Raw genomic sequence first — 10,923 nt, 5'->3', positions numbered from 1 at the left:
AGAAGACATGGCTACCACAGATGTGTCATTTCTTCCTTATTGTTGATACACATATTTTTTCTCCTAATAAACGTCCTTATTCTTTTCATCAAGTGACCCTAATACTGAACCATAAGAGACAACGCTGAATAAACAATTTTCTTATATAGATTTACATCAGTAATGGGTAAAAATCTTCACTTAAACGGAGTTTCTGAAAGTGTCACCAGTTAATCTGGGTCTGCTTCTGAAAGCATGAGGTGTCGGTTAGATGAGAGAGAGACTCTATAGACACCCTTTAGTCAAATTTTAATCGGGAGTGATTAATGACCCTAATCATTTTAATTTCCGGTGTATTACCGCCCCTCCCCCACTTCCGGTGTATTACCGCCCCTCCCCCATTCACCCCTCCCCCCTTCCGGTGTCAAGTTACCGCCCCTCCCCCAATCACCCCATCTGTTATGACATCAGAGTTTTAAGAATAATACAATTAAAGAATGAAAAACATTATGAGTTTTAAGATTAATACAATAAGTTTTAAATAATCTATATTAATATACAATATAATATATTTAAATAGATTTGGGATGTTGTATTTACCTCGGGTTTCAAACAGAATATCTTCCTGAGATGCGGTCCTGTTTTGAGGTGGGACAGAAATCCCTCAGGATAGTTCTCCTGACCTCTGGGTCAACACACATGGCGAACAAGGAAACTCTATGTCTCAGAAAAACACATTTTTCAAACCGTTGGCATTTTCTGTAGCTCTCAGAATTTGCGCGGGATAGAGAGTTTCTCTATGGAAATTCCGAGTCTGAACATAAATCGCAGGGTCCCAGTCATTTGTGTGTCAGAATGTGATCCAGTAGGTACAATTTAAAGGTTTATTCTCCTGACCTCTGATCACCATATTTATTGACTATCAGCAATCAGGATTTGCGCAGGAGAGGGCATAAGACTAGACAGGGGCTGACATCGCCCCACCATGGGCGTGTATGTGTGTGTGTGTGTGTGCGTGGGGCAGGGCTGACCCCCGGGCCCCTGCCATCGCTGTGTGTGTGTGCGTGCGTATGCGTGTGTGTGTCGGTGCGCGCATGGGTGTCCCTGCGTAAGAGTAAACATACCTCTAAAGAAAACCTAAAGTTTAACTGTTTTACTGCATTATTTATGGTAGCAGAATTAGTCAGTGCTGACTGAGTTTGTGATTTCCTTCATCACTTAAATTTGAAACTCTTATAGATTTTTTTTTTCCTGTAACACTTGCTAGTGTGATACATGTCCTTAAAAGTCCCTCATCTGTAAATTTATTTCTGGGGAATATGTGACGGGGACTAAACAGGCCTTGGTGAAGCTACTCATATGTATCTTTCAGCTTTCCCTAAAGTTGAACATTTTTTACATTGCACAACCACGCTCCAAGAGTTGTTCCAACATGGGAATTATTTTTCTTTCTTTCTTTTTTTTCTTTTTTTTTTTTTTACCTTTATCATTATTCACTACTTTTATCTCTGAGTTATATGCTGTATGTTTCTTGGCCCTAATGATGCTTTCCCTTCATCCATTATCTTACACACTTGAGTAATCCTGTGAATATAAGAACCTGTAGTATTTACTAGCAGTCATATCGCCTGAATTGTTCCACCTAAGTTTTCAGTCAGTTCACTCTTAACAACTACTTAATTCAGTTAAACCTGAATTGATTCGTGTTCACAGAACCAGTTTTGCAGCTACAATCTGAACTAGTTCTTGCTCGTTAAGCTAAAAATAAAGCAGAAAGCAAACTATAGGTCATGCTGTGATTAGTTATTTAGTTATTACTAGTTTATTGTAGTTAGGGCAGATATAATAAAGTTATCTATGTTGACAGTAATGAAAAAAGTACCCGGTCCGCCATAAAATGGCTTATTGTTACAAATAAAACGACTGTTTCACAAAGAAGTGCTTCAGCCATTATGTTGTTTTTGCTCAAATTAATTGCTTTTTAAAATGTTTTATATCAAATGCTGCTCTCATTCATGTATTTTAACTGTTTAATCTACAATAAACAAAACGTTTTAATGAAAAGCATTTTGTAACTGCGCTTACCTTTTACCTTCTTATTACCATTAAGTCAGTCCTTATATCGAGTTGCTATATTGATATAGAACACAATAAGAATCCAATTACAATCCTTTGAGTCTGACAATCTCAAAGGGAGTGAAACAAGAAAATATAACAATAAAAAGTTCAAATCTGTAATTTTGAAGATATCGCAAATGCCTGCATAACTAAAATCCCTGTAGTACCTGGATTTCTATCGATTTATTGAATATGTAAATATTTATGAATGGCCATTCAGGTTTTATATAGTTTTTTTTCTTTCTTTTGGTGTTTGTTGCACAAATTTAAATATATGAAGGATATCAACCAACAATTCAATCAATTTGTGTTTTTTTCTTAAATACTCCCTCTCACGGTGAATTGCTTACATCTTCTGACAGCTAGTCCAACTTATGATAACATTGACTAGGTTTGCTATTGGTACACTTTACCTAAAAATAAAAATAATAAAATTAAATTAAACATACTCACTACACAACCGTGCTCCAAGAGTTGGTCACAATATGGTGAATTGTTTTGTTGCCGATAAAATTATCTACAGCTTTTGTTCCTTGGTCCTAATGATGCCTGTTCACTAATGTTCACTAACAGACAGTGCGCCTCTTGTAATTGATAAGCTTATAAATGATCAATGCAAAGCATCAGTATGCGTTAAAGAAGATCTATCAGTCAGATTAAGTCAAATTTCATCAAACTCAAAGCAATCAAAATTCTATTTCTCTGAAAGGTAATCTTTCCTTTTCAGGGACTGTATGAAAGGAATCATTGAAATATATTATGAAATATACTATGAAATATTTAATTTGCAGAATCCCCATAATAAAACTTCAATTGTGAAATGAATGATTACATTGCATCTAGACACAAAATAATCAACTGTTAATTAGTAATCGTGCTATGTAAATGACTAACAAGATCTGATCAGACAAGAAACTTGACCACCTAAAGTGATTTCTCACATTGAACCGTCTGACTTTCTGTAGCCGACTAAATTTAACCTTACCAAAGTTTTGGCCTTAGAGCAAACAGGTACTGAGTATGAAGCGTGGATCAGACGCCTTCAGCCATCTGCTAAAGCTAGACTCCGGCCTTCCTCACTGTAAAATAAAACATCACACTTAAAAAAAGTTCAAGTGAACATCCCTTAATTATTATCAACTTATTGTTTGTACTCATCTTAAACAAGTGGCAGGAACGTTTGGTTAAAAAAATAAAGCTTTACAAGTTAATCTATTTAAGTTGAGTCCATGCAACAGTTAAAATAAAAAGTGAACTATTTGAAAGTAGCGAGGATTTTGGGTGGTAAAAGTTTAACATCTTAACACATCCAGACACTACCTCATTTCTGCTCAAACAAACGGAAAAATTTTGAACAGTACAATTATGTCAAATAATGAGACCGTGTGTCTTTAATCTATGTAACAAATATATTGCTGCTGCTGCTGCTGTAGGCAGAAAATAAAAGAAGTTTTGCAGAGAATAACATTTTGGATGAGTTTAAAAACTCATTTTGGATGAGTTTAAGAATATTGTTTGCCAAAATCACACAGTGTAACTACACTTGTCTTTTATATGATGCAGTAATTGAATCTTTTGAGGCAATTGCTTTGCATAAATGTAAGTAAATACAACCTATTTTCCTGCTCCACATACTTAGCTAGCAGTTTGCCAATTAACTTCCCAGTCTGAACTTCTGGGCAACGTCTTGATTCAGTCAAATCTTCTATCCTAGATCTCCTGAACTCCAACATTCTTCTACATATCGGTACATATGTGAATGTTTGGCTTGCTGGTCTTCAGCATGCTTTGAATGCAGTATCTGGTTTCTCTTACTTTAACCCGCCCAACTTGCACCCGATTGGTATGTTAGTCTTTTGATTCCCTCCCAGTGAGGCGGTGCTTCACAAAGCAAACTGTTTGTCAAACCGTTGATCTGCCTGGTGGCTGTTTCAGAAGATGAGGAAAGACGGTGACTGAGTTTTAGACAGTACTGGTCAGCTCATGCAGCTGCTCATGTAGCTGCTCATGTAGCTTTTTTTTTTTTTTACTGGATGGCAGTCCTAAAAGTACAAGTCTTTAAAATATGAATAAATACGTACAATTCCATAGTTATTTGATCCAGCGGTTATAGAAGTTTGGTAATAATGCAATTCAGGCATTGTGCTTTCTTAATGTAAGTATTTCTGCTACTGGACAAGAAATAGTGTTAAAAGAGGATTTAGAAAGAAAATAGTTGATATTTGTATTTACTGAGTGCAAGGCTGTGACTAGTTATCAGGACAGAATGAGAACTGAAAAACTGTTGGGTCCACATGACCAAGGAGGGAACCGGTCATCTGCTCCAACAATTTATTAGTCTTTAGGAAATATTTTTGGACACAAGGAGCAGGAACATAACAACATCAGATGTATTTTTCATCCTTATATCAGTGATTTAAAACTATATTTAATTTTGCATCATCTTATTTTTCACCCATAGAAAAGTCTAATGTGTTTATTATGAGTAGGATTAACCAAGCTGAAGAAGAGAAAAGAGAAATAAATATTCATTGGTACAGAATCGAATCAGCAGATATAAACTTATGAAACTATTGAAACTTTCAAGAATTTTATGTTGTGTAAGGTATTTAAGAAAATAATACTGAATCTGTGCTCACAAATTTCTTTATCTGGTTGTTATCTCTAAACTACGTTTACTTTTATGTTGAACACCAGACCTCTTGACTCTTTTCACAGTTTTTTCACTTAGTTCCACGACTGCAGTGGATTTTATAGTCAATGTTAAAATCCAACACAGAGTCTGAAGCGATGGAGGAAATTTACGTCAATATGGAACCTGTTGGACAAACTGCATCTAATCACACAGGTAAGAATGAAGTTACAGAGAAATCTAGTATGTATGTTATTCAATTTTTTCTAATGTTAAGGTTTTTGTTAAGGTTGGAGCAGCTCCAAAGAGAGGCTCGGCCTCGGTGTGGTCGTATGCTTGGGAATCCTGAATGTTTTAATTCTGGCTGAACTCATAGGCCTCAGTGTACACAGTGAGTCTTTTTCTAGTCATCTTACAGATGTAAAATGAATAAATGTTATGTTTCTGTTTTTTCTACTGATCAAATAGCGAGGGTTTAAAAAAGAATAAAGCTTGGTGACTCAAAGTGTTGCAGAGAGGTGAAACATTACACCATGTTACATGAGTTTGATTCATTTTCAGCAATGGTTGCATCTGCAGCCGTTTAGGTTAGCGTGTCTTTAATATCTCCTCTTTTTCAAACTATTTACCAAACAATTTATTTTTCAGTGTTACCTCAGTTTAAATTCTACAGGTGTAACCAAAATCATGAAACTATTTTATAAGTCTTAGGTGAAAATACGATGCCACTTCTTTTTTTTTTTTTTTGCAAACATGTTTGTTGATTTTTTTCCCAGCTCATAACATGACAGCAGATTTTTCTGACATCGGCAACATGCTGACTGAACAGAACAGCAAGTTTCTCTCCATGAACTCTAACTTCACTGAAACGGCGCCACGAGCTGAAGAGACTTTAAGGTTTGTCAAAACTTTAAAAAATTTGTATCTCTTTAAAAACTGAATTCTACTCTGAATTGTAGAGTATCACTAAAACCTTTCCTTTTTGGTTTAAATGAGTATAATGTAAGTGACCAACTTTTTTGAATTTATTAAGTGCTCTATCATTTTTGTGTGCTAAAGAATAACGATGTAAAGCAAACTAAACTTTGAAACTTTGATTCTTTTTTCCTTACAGATCAGACAAACATCAGTTGTTCCTGTTAATCCAGGGGCTGCGGAAGAAGAGAAGAGCAGATCCAGTATTGATGGATGATTAGGATTTGTGTTCACTGTGATATTATTCATCAATAATAATGTAGCTTATTAGTATGCTGTTACATAAAACCGTAAAGATAAATTGTACGCTTCCAACTGTTGTGACTTATAAAGCAACAATTTTACCGGTTGTTCTCCGTGTTTCTCTTTCTTGTTAAAACTCTGACACGATAAACAAACGTTGGAGGATGGTTTTATGCGGAGGATCGTTTTAGCACGATGCGTTCTGATTGTGTCTTAATGTGACTTTTACTACGAGACTTTATGGAACTCCAGTTGTGTCCGGTAATAATGGATTAAGCTCTATCTTGGTAGATTTTTTTTATTTCCAATTATTTACTATCATTTGTAATAAAGTAACGTCAACACCACACATTCAGCTGTGAGGAGTTTGTTCTAGTCATCTTAAAGATGGAAAGAGTCAATGTCGTGTTGATTCTGAGAAGCTGAATGATTAACTGAATGACATTTTATTCATTTCAGAGTTCAACCAGCGAGGTTATTCATTTTGTGGCGGTCCTAGTCTTAGAAAGAAAGAACCAAAGATAGAAAGCAGTAAATGTTCATGTTGGTTCCAAAGGCTTCTCCTGAAAATATGGATCAAATCAGGGTAGGAAACATCATTTTTACATCATTGGGATATTAAAAGTCTTTTATCTAAACATCTTATGAGTAGGTTTTTATTGTTTCCTTAAAACTATTTAAGGAGTGTTGATTTCATCTAAAATTTTAAGGCTAAAAAAGAAAATGATGCTTGGAGGCACAGAGTGACACAGCTTAGTGTTGGGACAGATGTAGAGGGGTTAAGCAAGACTGTAGTAAGCGCTGATACCAACTCAGTACTTTATGATTATATATTTTTCTCCAATTCGCGCTTGTAGAAAATATCAACATGTACAAAACTGAGAAACTCTATCAATAAGAAACCCTAAGAAAAACAGCCAAGGGGGTAGTTAGTAAAAACAAAAGAGGTCGTAAAACATGTAACCTAAACAACCAGCAACCCAATTTCAGGTGTGATAACTGATCTACGATCTGAGCCCGGTTCAAATCTCGGTCAAGCTGTTAACAAGACAAAAATAATTTAGGGTCTGAGAAACACAGAATTTAACGGTTTCACAAGAAGATAAACAGACAGTCCTGACCTCCAGGTCAGTTCATACACACATAAGGAAGGTTTAAACAGACTGAATGTGAACTAAAGTAATAACAAAATGATAATACCAAAAATTCTCTAACACTGTCGCATGGGAGCAGGCATAGCGGTGATGTTCAAGAAGAAATTTGGTCGAGTCTCAGAGTTAAAGGAGCAGAGTGAGTCAAACTAGTTATTAAAAAGTCTTTGTTTAGGAAAAAATGTTTTATGTTTTTGCAATTCATTCAAATCTATGATTTCAACAGCAAGAGCTAAATCATATCCTGTTTTGTACTTTTAATGTATGTCCTAATAGAGAAGCTGCCGGGGCAGTGTGCTGTCCTGACACATGATCAACGTTTCATCTACTGTCTGGTAAACATACCACAGTCAATTATACTGCTGAGGACCATTAGTTGTTTTGTTATTCAATCTGTTAACTGTATCGTTCCTATTATGTGTCTCAGATCACGAAGAAAAAAGGCAACCAGAAACCCACGTATGTCAGCCTAAGACAGAGACTGGAAGACATGAAATCTCACTGCTTAGAAAATGGTGTCAGTAGGATATACTACTGTGGAACTACTGTGGATAAATGACTATAATAAATACCCTTAAATCTTCTTCTTCTTACTGGGAATAATTAAACGGTTTGTTTGCCTCGTGTCTCCCCTCTCATAATTGGATGTGGCCTGGACCAGCTGCAATGGTCAAAGGTTTCTTTAAAGAGACAAATATCTCCATTACAGTGTACAGCCTGCCCTGTGTTGGGTTACAGCTTCAAATGCAAGCCATGTAGTACATTTTTATTGTTTTTCTTTTTTAGCCTTAAAATTTTAGATGAAATCAACACTCCTTAAATAGTTTTAAGGAAACAATAAAAACCTACTCATAAGATGTTTAGATAAAAGACTTTTAATATCCCAATGATGTAAAAATGATGTTTCCTACCCTGATTTGATCCATATTTTCAGGAGAAGCCTTTGGAACCAACATGAACATTTACTGCTTTCTATCTTTGGTTCTTTCTTTCTAAGACTAGGACCGCCACAAAATGAATAACCTCGCTGGTTGAACTCTGAAATGAATAAAATGTCATTCAGTTAATCATTCAGCTTCTCAGAATCAACACGACATTGACTCTTTCCATCTTTAAGATGACTAGAACAAACTCCTCACAGCTGAATGTGTGGTGTTGACGTTACTTTATTACAAATGATAGTAAATAATTGGAAATAAAAAAAATCTACCAAGATAGAGCTTAGTCCATTATTACCGGACACAACTGGAGTTCCATAAAGTCTCGTAGTAAAAGTCACATTAAGACACAATCAGAACGCATCGTGCTAAAACGATCCTCCGCATAAAACCATCCTCCAACGTTTGTTTATCGTGTCAGAGTTTTAACAAGAAAGAGAAACACGGAGAACAACCGGTAAAATTGTTGCTTTATAAGTCACAACAGTTGGAAGCGTACAATTTATCTTTACGGTTTTATGTAACAGCATACTAATAAGCTACATTATTATTGATGAATAATATCACAGTGAACACAAATCCTAATCATCCATCAATACTGGATCTGCTCTTCTTCCGCAGACCCTGGATTAACAGGAACAACTGATGTTTGTCTGATCTGTAAGGAAAGAAGAATCAAAGTTTCAAAGTTTAGTTTGCTTTACATCGTTATTCTTTAGCACACAAAAATGATAGAGCACTTAATAAATTCAAAAAAGTTGGTCACTTACATTATACTCATTTAAACCAAAAAGGAAAGGTATTATTTATACTCTACAATTCAGAGTAGAATTCAGTTTTTAAAGAGATACAAATTTTTTAAAGTTTTGACAAACCTTAAAGTCTCTTCAGCTCGTGGCGCCGTTTCAGTGAAGTTAGAGTTCATGGAGAGAAACTTGCTGTTCTGTTCGGTCAGCATGTTGCCGATGTCAGAAAAATCTGCTGTCATGTTATGAGCTGGGAAAAAAAATCAACAAACATGTTTGCAAAAAAAAAAAAAAAGAAGTGGCATCGTATTTTCACCTAAGACTTATAAAATAGTTTCATGATTTTGGTTACACCTGTAGAATTTAAACTGAGGTAACACTGAAAAATAAATTGTTTGGTAAATAGTTTGAAAAAGAGGAGATATTAAAGACACGCTAACCTAAACGGCTGCAGATGCAACCATTGCTGAAAATGAATCAAACTCATGTAACATGGTGTAATGTTTCACCTCTCTGCAACACTTTGAGACACCAAGCTTTATTCTTTTTTAAACCCTCGCTATTTGATCAGTAGAAAAAACAGAAACATAACATTTATTCATTTTACATCTGTAAGATGACTAGAAAAAGACTCACTGTGTACACTGAGGCCTATGAGTTCAGCCAGAATTAAAACATTCAGGATTCCCAAGCATCGACCACACCGAGGCGAGTCTCTCTTTGGAGCTGCTCCAACCTTAACAAAAACCTTAACATTAGAAAAATTGAATAACATACATACTAGATTTCTCTGTAACTTCATTCTTACCTGTGTGATTAGATGCAGTTTGTCCAACAGGTTCCATATTGACAAATTTCCTCCATCGCTTCAGACTCTGTGTTGGATTTTAACATTGACTATAAAATCCACTGCAGTCGTGGAACTAAGTGAAAAACTGTGAAAAGAGGCAAGAGGTCTGGTGTTCAACATAAAAAGTAAACGTAGTTTAGAGATAACAACCAGATAAAGAAATTTGTGAGCACAGATTCAGTATTATTTTCTTAAATACCTTACACAACATAAAATTCTTAAGTTTCAATAGTTTCATAAGTTTATATCTGCTGATTCGACCAATGAATATTTATTTCTCTTTCTTCTTCAGCTTGGTTAATCCTACTCATAATAAACACATTAGACTTTTCTATGGGTGAAAAATAAGATGATGCAAAATTAAATATAGTTTTAAATCACTGATATAAGGATGAAAAATACATCTGATGTTGTTATGTTCCTGCTCCTTGTGTCCAAAAATATTTCCTAAAGACTAATAAATTGTTGGAGCAGATGACCGGTTCCCTCCTTGGTCATGCGGACCCAACAGTTTTTCAGTTCTCATTCTGTCCTGATAACTAGTCACAGCCTTGCTCTCAGTAAATACAAATATCAACTATTTTCTTTCTAAATCCTCTTTTAACACTATTTCTTGTCCAGTAGCAGAAATACTTACATTAAGAAAGCACAATGCCAGAATTGCATTATTACCAAACTTCTATAACCGCTGGATCAAATAACTATGGAATTGTACGTATTTATTCATATTTTAAAGACTTGTACTTTTAGGACTGCCATCCAGTAAAAAAAAAAAGCTACATGAGCAGCTACATGAGCAGCTGCTTGAACTGACCAGTACTGTCTAAAACTCAGTCACCGTCTTTCCTCATCTTCTGAAACAGCCACCAGGCAGATCAACGGTTTGACAAACAGTTTGCTTTGTGAAGCACCGCCTCACTGGGAGGGAATCAAAAGACTAACATACCAATCGGGTGCAAGTTGGGCGGGTTAAAGTAAGAGAAACCAGATACTGCATTCAAAGCATGCTGAAGACCAGCAAGCCAAACATTCACATATGTACCGATATGTAGAAGAATGTTGGAGTTCAGGAGATCTAGGATAGAAGATTTGACTGAATCAAGACGTTGCCCAGAAGTTCAGACTGGGAAGTTAATTGGCAAACTGCTAGCTAAGTATGTGGAGCAGGAAAATAGGTTGTATTTACTTACATTTATGCAAAGCAATTGCCTTAAAAGATTCAATTACTGCATCATATAAAAGACAAGTGTAGTTACACTGTGTGATTTTGGCAAACAATATCCTTAAACTC

At 35.5% G+C, this 10,923-nt stretch overlaps 1 pseudogene; it reads left to right on the top strand.

Annotated features, from left to right (window-relative positions):
- Nucleotides 1-7,170: 7,170 nt before the first annotated feature.
- Nucleotides 7,171-7,903, top strand: LOC122830668 (annotated as a pseudogene).
- Nucleotides 7,904-10,923: the final 3,020 nt, after the last annotated feature.

The sequence above is a fragment of the Gambusia affinis genome, linkage group LG05, assembly GCF_019740435.1.
Source record: "Gambusia affinis linkage group LG05, SWU_Gaff_1.0, whole genome shotgun sequence".
In the NCBI taxonomy this organism is placed as follows: domain Eukaryota; kingdom Metazoa; phylum Chordata; class Actinopteri; order Cyprinodontiformes; family Poeciliidae; genus Gambusia; species Gambusia affinis.
Note: the sequence above shows the minus strand (reverse complement) of the source record. Positions and strands in the feature narration are given on the sequence as shown.